The following is an 8,711-nucleotide window of genomic DNA, read 5'->3' on the forward strand; positions in this document are numbered from 1 at the left end:
GTTAATGTTACCATTTTATGGCGTTTTCGATATAAACGCCGCGATATGTATAAATTGTTTATGCATGCACTATCTAAATTTGTTTTGATAATTTTCAGTTCAAAATTATCGGGCTTTTAAGTATTTTTTTTAATAAAAAAACCCTCTTTCGTGTTCTGCTGTGTCTGACAATACGTTATTTCTGCGACCGAACACCCGTTGTTTAATTTGTTCAACATTCCTTAATATTTTTCATGATAATAACAATTCCATGTAATAAGACAAAAGAAGCTAACTTCTTGGTTTGTTTTCCTATTTTATATTATTTTTTCCCCTATGGCAAAAACAGTACGTAATTTCTTCAACAAAGTCCTCCGTTTCATAAACAATTATGGCCGCCATTGCACGTTTGTCTTCCTTGTTATAGCAATAACAGATCAAACCAAGCACAATTATATATTTAATATCAATACGATGAACGTTATGTGAATATTATTATCTTATCATTCAAATCGTGTATTGATAATTATTCTGATTAGCGTAATAACTTTCGTTACATCAATAACCGCGATATAGTTAAAAATGATATTTATAAGATGCAGCATGTATCCGGTATGAAAGCAATGGATGCAGATGAACAGTAGGAAGAAATGGACAGAAACAACAGTTGGAGCTTATAATATAATGATGCGAAATTGAAACTTACTGAAGGGTTAAAGCGAATGCCGTGCAAGGACGGCATCGAGAAAAGTATGGGTAAACCGTCTGCCTTTTTTCATACTTACATGCAGATGGCAAGTCAAATAAAAACGTTGAAACATTACGTTGAAAAGTAATTAACTACAAGCTTATTATATCATTCATTGGGTTTTCTTAACTGATTGAGATTTTATACCATGAAAATTTAAAACATGTTAAATCCCATATAAAAAGGTGCTCATTGATCCATCTAAACGATGTTGTTGAAGCACTATGGGGATGCCGATGATCACTTGACCAGTTTACGATGAGTTAGTTTTTGAGTAGGTAGGCGAGGTTTGGTCGATCAGGTTACATGTACAAATCAGTATAATAAACCCAGAGAAGATTTTTTTTTTGGAGTGTATTGTAATTCTGGAAATTTTCTTCAACTCTTGTGCTTGACTGCAAACACACGTGCATAAAATAAATCGCACCATTAGATAGCTTGAGGGGCCTATCTCAAACTCAGACATGGAATGACTTGTAATAGTAATGATTGCAAAATGTGTATGTGCATGGAATTAGGGGTGTAAACGAATCGAGTCGAGTTCTACATGAAATTAGGGGTGTAAACGAGCAGAGTCGAGCTTGAGTATTATTGAGCTCGACTCGACTCGAAAACTCACGAGCTTAAAATTTTCAAGCTTGACTCGAACTCGAAATCCTGAATTGAAGCTCGTAAGCAGCTCGAAAAGGCTCGAAATGAAAAAAAAAATTCTTAGAGTTAGCTTGATTGAAGCCTCAAACTCGAACTTGAACCTTAAATACATGAAAATCTTACTGTATTTAAAAAATCAATACATAAATATTAATATTTATTAATAATTTATTTAAAAAATAAAATCTTAATATATTATATTTTCGAGCTGCTCACGAGCTTTTCGAGTCGAATATCAAGTAATTCGTTTCGGCTCGTTAAGAACTCGAGTCGAGCTCGAGCTCGAGTCGAGTCCATTCGATCCGAGTATTTATCGAGCCTTTATCGAGTCGATCTAGATTAGCTCGCGATCTATATCGTCTCATTTACACCCTAGATGGAATCTCCCCTTTGTTAATGACAGTGTTACCAACATGCAATCGTATGTTTCGAATTTAGTGATATAATTGATACTAACCTTAAAGTTCAATGACATATGCAGTAGTTTACCCCCTTTCTTTTACAATACTGGTGGTTGGTATTTATGCTAACATCATTTTTATTTTATTTTTCTTAAATTCCTAGTTTGAAATATAACGAGATGGATGGAATATCTGCTAATGGGATTAAGGGGGGGGGGGTGGAGAGAAAGCCCAGAAACTAGCCCTTTTTATTCCCTTAATCCCACCTACCTTGGAAAAGAATTACTTCTCTTACTAAACAATACTAATTAAACATGTGTTGCATTTTTCTACTTGATTGTAATTACAGTGTTAATGTAGAAAGAATGGTCCAATATTTGACATGTTATTGCATCAATCAATTCTCAACAGGTTGCAGGATGAATAGAATACCCCACGCGTGTTATCCAACACAAGGGGGTGAAGTAACCGATAAGGATTTCCTTGTTGAAACTAATTTCCCTTCCTCATCAAAACTAACTCCATTATATCATGACTAAAAAACTTGGATTTTTTACGAGGGTCAAGTACATATTAGTTGGTATAATTCAAAGTTTCAATTTTTATTATAGCATCTGCTTTCTTTCAATTTTGAGTGCCTAAATGTTATTAGTGGTGGGTGATAATGACATTTTAGCTACCTCTATGCTTATCTTTAGAAAGTTTACTCATCGTTTTTAGAAACTTTGTCAAAACTTGCCTTATCCCTATCTCTGAAAATAAGAAGAAGAAATTTTATTCCTAAAAATTCTGATTTAGTAAAGGGTAAACTATGTATATAGTCACCTAACTATTACTTAAATTTTGTTATGGTCGTTCATTTTTTTTTAAATTATCGTTAATGTTACGTTTTGGTCACCCACTGTTAAAAAAATAACGACGATGTTGACATGTCATCATAAGATAATGTCACGTTAATATTGAAAAAATAAAAAAATTGCCACAAGCAATCATTGTTTTTTTAACGATGGGTAACAAAAAAAAACGGCTTTAACAGTATACAATCCATCGTCTAAACCAGTCCAGCAAATCCAATCTTTTTCTAATCCAGACGATCTGAATTCATTAAGTGTTGTGTGAAAATCTGTCCACTGGTTAACCTCCTAGTTGAAAAGTTGTCTCCGAAGTTGTACATTCCAAGCCCATGATAAACTTGTCCTTACTCCCATATTTGTCACTCGCCACTCATTGAGGCAAGCTAGAGAATATATCCGTGGGAATTTAATTTTCAAAGAGATGTCGAGAAGCCAAGGGTCCTCCCAAAATAGAATAGAGTTACCATCACCTACCTTAACTGCAAAGTTCTCCCTTAAGCATTTGCGCACCTTATCCTCCTCGAAGGACTTTACAATGCTTTTTCCAAATTCAAGATGCTCGGTTTTGGATTAGATGAGACGGGAAAATGTGACTCGGATCATAATTATACTTACTGCAGATCACACGCTGCCACAAACACTCATTCTCATTCACGAATTTCCATATCCACTTCCCCATTAGAGCTCTATTATGAACTGAAAGTTCTGGAATTCCCAAACCCCCCAACTCTTTTGGACAGCAAACGTCAGGCCATTTAACCCAGTAAATTTTCCTCTTATCCATCGAACCACCCCATAAGAAATTAAACATCAAGCTGATGAGTTTCCGACGCACACCATCCGACATTTTGAACAAGGCTAGATAGTATGAGGGCAAGGAGGTTAGCAACGATTTAACCATTACCAAGCGTACACCAAAGGAGAGTTCCTTGTCTTTTCAGCTAGCTAAACGCTCGGTAACTCTTTGAATTATCGGATCCCAAAGGGTTAAGGAGTTCCTACTAGGACCTAAGGGTAGGCTTAAGTATTCGACCGGAAAACACCCTACTTCAAGCCCACAAAAGATGCCCACTCTGAAATAGTTTCCTAATGCACAATGATCCCTAAGATGCGACTTCTACTCAAATTCATCTTTAACCCCGAGGCAAGTTCGAAAATTCTGAAATGCACTTTGTTGTTCTTCTGTCTAACCTGTTCCCAAATGTCTTTAGTGGTCGTAACTCCTGTAGAAAGCAATGGTTGAGCAACACTTCGAAGCTTCATTATTTTCCTGAAACTCCAGCTGAAAGTAGGGGTTCTTCCATGAGCCAGAAATTTTTTTGCTTGATTACATAACTTTGTATCCATGCAACCCATAACGAACCCTCCACAGCAAGCAAATTTTTAATAAGGAGGATCGTGCACACTCTGTTCCAGAATTTAATGTCTTTGAGACCTAATCCTCCTTCAGACTTTGGCGTGCAGATTGTGTCCCAGCTTACTCTAGCTCCAGCAGCAGGAATGTTTGACCCTTTCCAAAAATATCTCGAACAAATTTGTTCAATCTTGTTGATGATGGATTGGGGCAATATAAGTTGTATGCACCAGTAGTTGGCAACGCTAAAGAAGACGGTTTTAACAAGTTCAAACCTACCTGCATAACTCAGTTTCAGTCTATACCATTGGTGCAGTTTGGATTTGATCTTATCGATAAGGGGCTGGCAGTCTTTAATAGTAAGTTTTCTAGTGACCAAGGGAATTCCCAGATATCTGACAGACAGAATTCCATGCTTGAAACTAGAAAAATTAATTATGTTTTCAATAGAAAGAAAAGAGATGCCAGCTATGAAGATCTCACACTTGAGAGCATTTAGTTTAAGACCAGAAAGCTCATAAAAATAGTTAAGAACAGTTATAACTCTCATGACAGATTCAATGTTCCCTTTGCAGAATATTAACAGATCATCAGCAAAAGTTAAATGAGTAAGACTAATTTTCTTGCATTTAGGGTGGAAGCCAAAAATCCCTTTGTCAACAGCATTGTTGAGTATCTTGGATAAAACATTCATAACAAGAACGAAAAATAAAGGGGATAAAGGGTCACCTTGTCTGAGTCCCTTGGCGCCCTTAAAAAAACCCAATCAAGCTTCCATTAAAGGCAATGAAATAGCTAGCAGTTGAGTAGCAAACAATAATCCAATCAATAAGTTTACAAGGAAGCTCTAAAGCCTTGAGGATATTAGGAATGAGGCCCAGTGAATTGAGTCGAAAGCTTTTTGAAGGTCGATTTTCAGTGCACACCTAGGTGAAATGTTTTTCCTCCCAATAACCTTTAACTATTTCTTCAGCAAGGAGGGTATTATCAATAATACTCCTCCCTTTGACGAAGGCAGTTTGATTAGGAGATATAAACTTAGGCAGCAAATGAGTGATCCTCTTTACAATAATCTTTGAAATGGTTTTGTATAGGACGAATCAGTATGATATGGGACGGAAATCTGAAACTTTATTGGGATTAGGGATTTTGGGAACTAAGGCAATAGTTGTTGCATTGAAGGCATGATAGATGAATGAGTCTTGAAAGAAAAATTTAATAGCCTCTGTCACTTCATCTCCAATCACAGGCCAAGCTTTCTTGAAGAAAAGGGGAGTATAATCGTCAGGACCAGGAGCCTTGTCATTAACTTGACTGAAAATAGCCTCTTTAATCTCTTCATTAGTGACTTCCTTTATGAGCCCTTCAAAATCATCAGTGGATGGGGTTGGATGCAACAGACCTTTAAGCAAGTTGGTTGAGTAGTCTTTAACTTTAGGGTTATGGGAACCTAAAAGTTTTTTTTTGAAAAAATTGGTAATTTCAAAGGACATGTCATCAAATGAATCCAATCTTCTTCCCTGGTCGTCGACAAGGACTCTGATGGTGTCACGGTTATTCTTGGTAGCAATGACAAAATAAAAGAACTTGGAGCACTTATCCCCCTCTTTCAACCAATGAGTTTTTTCTTTTTATTTAAAAAAACATAGCCTTGACAACCTCTAATATATTTAATTCGCTTTGCAGTTCAAGTTCCTTATCAATGAGCTCAACACCTCTAAGAGTTAGAATTTGATGTTTCTCGATCTCTTCTCTTTTTATTCTAACCCGAGCTGAAATGTCACTAAAGTAGTTCTTGTTAAGAATTTTGAGACTAGCTTTAAGCCTTTTAAGCTTGAGAAAGAGTTTCTTCATAGGGTTGCCTTGACTAGCTTGGTGCCATGAATGACTTACAATATATAAGAAATTTTGATGCAGAGTCCAGCAGTTAAAAAATTTGAAGGGCTTGGGTCTGTTGAGTTGAGTCTCTTTATTAAGAGTCACCAATGTCATACAATGGTAAGAAGGACCAGGGGCTAAGAATTCAACAAAAGAGTGTGGAAAGGATTCAAACCACTGAGTGTTGGTGAGAACTCTGTCCAGTTTTCTAGCGAGGAAGTTCACTTTGATTGTTGCTCCAAGAGTAAATAGGTCCAAAAAATGGATGATCGAGAAGATGAAGATCATTAGTGACTTCTTGGAATTCAAACATATCAGGGGAAGAAATCAGACCTAGGCGATCATGATTGGAACTTTCATTTGGGTACAAAGTGACATTAAAGTCACCCCCTAAGATCCAAGGACAGTCGGGAAACCTTGATTCAATATTTCGAAGGTCTTGCCAAAGGCTTCTTCTAGCTATTCCATCATTGTGACCATAGATCCCAGTAAGCAGAAAATGAACATTCTTGAATAAACATTTAACTGTAATACTTTGATCTGAGACATGATATAAAGATAAATATAATCCTTTCCTCCACAGTAACCATATCCTACCATTCTCTGCATAGTCGTAGTTGCATAAGACATTCCAGTTTTCAAATTTAGAAGCAAGTAAGTAAGCAGATTTATCCAATTTAACTCGGGTTTCCAGCAAACAAAGAATATCAATATTATTAAGAGCAGCTCTCCTAAGGTCTCTGTTTTGTTTAAGAGGATTGTTTAATCCTCTAACGTTCCAAAAAGAAATTATCATTTCACTGGGTGTGAGGGGATTGTTTCCCCCCTTTTACTACATGCTGGTGCATTTTTAGCTTTGTCAAGGTGAAGCTTCTTTTTAGATTTGAGCTCTCTAATCAATTCTGCAACCCTGAAGCTGCTGCCCTTGTTTTTTCCCCAGGTTCTCATAAACAGGAAGAGTATCTTCAATTGAATTTAGAATCTCAAAACTGTTCTCTTATTTTGATTTCTATCATCAGATTACTTGGAAGTCCAAAGTGCAGATATATTAGATTCCGATACATATAAGATGAAATTGATGCTTCAATAACTAGAGAGAGATCTGCTTGCTGATAACGATGCTGATGTAGAAGATATGTTAGGCACTGATCTGAACATGAAAATAGATGGTGAATGGTCTAATCCTATCAGGACAGAATCGATTCATGAATCACCTGAGGAGTCGTCATCCTCGGATTCTAATCTCAGTAGCATCAGCGGCAATAAAGAGGTATCATATGTTTCATCCAGAACTCCTAAGCAAATGCTTATCGAGTGTGCTGCTGTACTCTCCGAAGGCAACGTTGAAGTAGCTTCAGCCATGATAAATGAACTTCGCCCGCTGGTGTCGATTCAATGAGATCCTCCTCAGAGAATCGCAGCATACATGGTTAAGGTCTTGCTGCTCGAGTGGCTGCATCTGGAAAATATCTTTATAAAGCTTTAAAATGCAAAGATCCCCCTGCTTCTGATAGGCTTGCAGCCATGCAAATCCTCTTTGAGCTGTGCCCTTGTTTTAAGTTCAGGTTTATGGCTGCAAATGGTGCAATTGTAGAGGCGAAGATGAAAAGAGAGTACATATAATAGATTTCGATATAAATCAAGGCAGCCAATATATTACACTGATCCAATCGATTGCCAAGTTTCCTGGTAAACCACCTCACTTGAGGTTAACAGGGATTGATGATCCCAACTCAGTTCAGCATCTTAATGGAGGTCTCGAAGTTATCGGACTAAGACTTGAGAAGCTAGCTGAAGTACTTAGGGTCTCATTCGAGTTTCATGATGTTACCTCTAGGACTTCACTTGTTACTCCATCTATGTTGGATTGCCGGTCCGGAGAAGCACTTGTAGTAAACTTTGCATTTCAGCTCCATCACATGCCTGATGAGAGTGTTTCAACAATAAATCAGCGAGACCAGCTTCTTTGGATGGTTAAGAGCTTAAATCCGAAACTTGTTACCGTCGTTGAGCAAGATATGAACACAAATGCATCTCCCTTTTTCCCAAGGTTTATCGAAGCTTATAGTTACTATTCCGCTGTCTTTGAATCCCTGGATGCTACACTTCCAAGGGAGAGTCAGGAGAGGATGAATGTTGAACGGCAGTGCTTGGCACGGGATATAGTCAACATGGTCGCGTGAGGGAGAGGAAATGATAGAGAGGTAAGGGCAATGATGATGATGACTGGCTTCACTTCTTGCCTGATGAGTCCAAATGTGATCCTAGTATCCGGAAGCTTTTCAGGGAGTACTTTGACAGGTACAAGCTGGAGGAGGATTTAGGTGCACTTCATTTTGGTTGGGAAGGCAAAAGCTTGATTGTAGCTTCGGCATGGAGGTAGAATTATCGGGTTAATGCTTTCATTTTCCCGTACCTGGCTTTTTGATTCAGCTTTGTATGGCATTGTAACTATATATTTGTGTAGGATCCACATGCACTTCTGTTTTTTGCTGATGTAAAAATATCTGGGACTAGTTAGGAATGCAGATCAAATCAATCCCAATGTTTATATATACTTCATTCAAAATGCCATTCTGTGAACAATTTTCTTTTTTTACATATGATGTGAATGTTACTAGTCAAAATATTCTTTGCCTTTCACTTTCTCATCCACAATTAACCTGCATTTTCATTGTCAAGGCTCAATTAATGTATATAATTCATTACTTTTTTTTCCTTCTGAAATTAGTACAAAGTGGGATGGGAGCCCTTAGAATTATCATAGTTTCGCACCACGGGCATTTCTGCTGAATCTCATGCTGAGAAAACAGTAGTTATAATGGAATAATCATCAGCTTTGGGAG

The 8,711-nt window shown here is 37.3% G+C and overlaps 1 pseudogene; it reads left to right on the top strand.

The window, feature by feature from the left end:
* Nucleotides 1–6,888: 6,888 nt before the first annotated feature.
* On the top strand, nucleotides 6,889–8,330 carry LOC120154311 (annotated as a pseudogene).
* Nucleotides 8,331–8,711: the final 381 nt, after the last annotated feature.

This window comes from Hibiscus syriacus, unplaced genomic scaffold (assembly GCF_006381635.1).
Source record: "Hibiscus syriacus cultivar Baekdansim isolate YM2019G1 unplaced genomic scaffold, ASM638163v2 tig00111128_pilon, whole genome shotgun sequence".
Lineage (NCBI taxonomy): Eukaryota > Viridiplantae > Streptophyta > Magnoliopsida > Malvales > Malvaceae > Hibiscus > Hibiscus syriacus.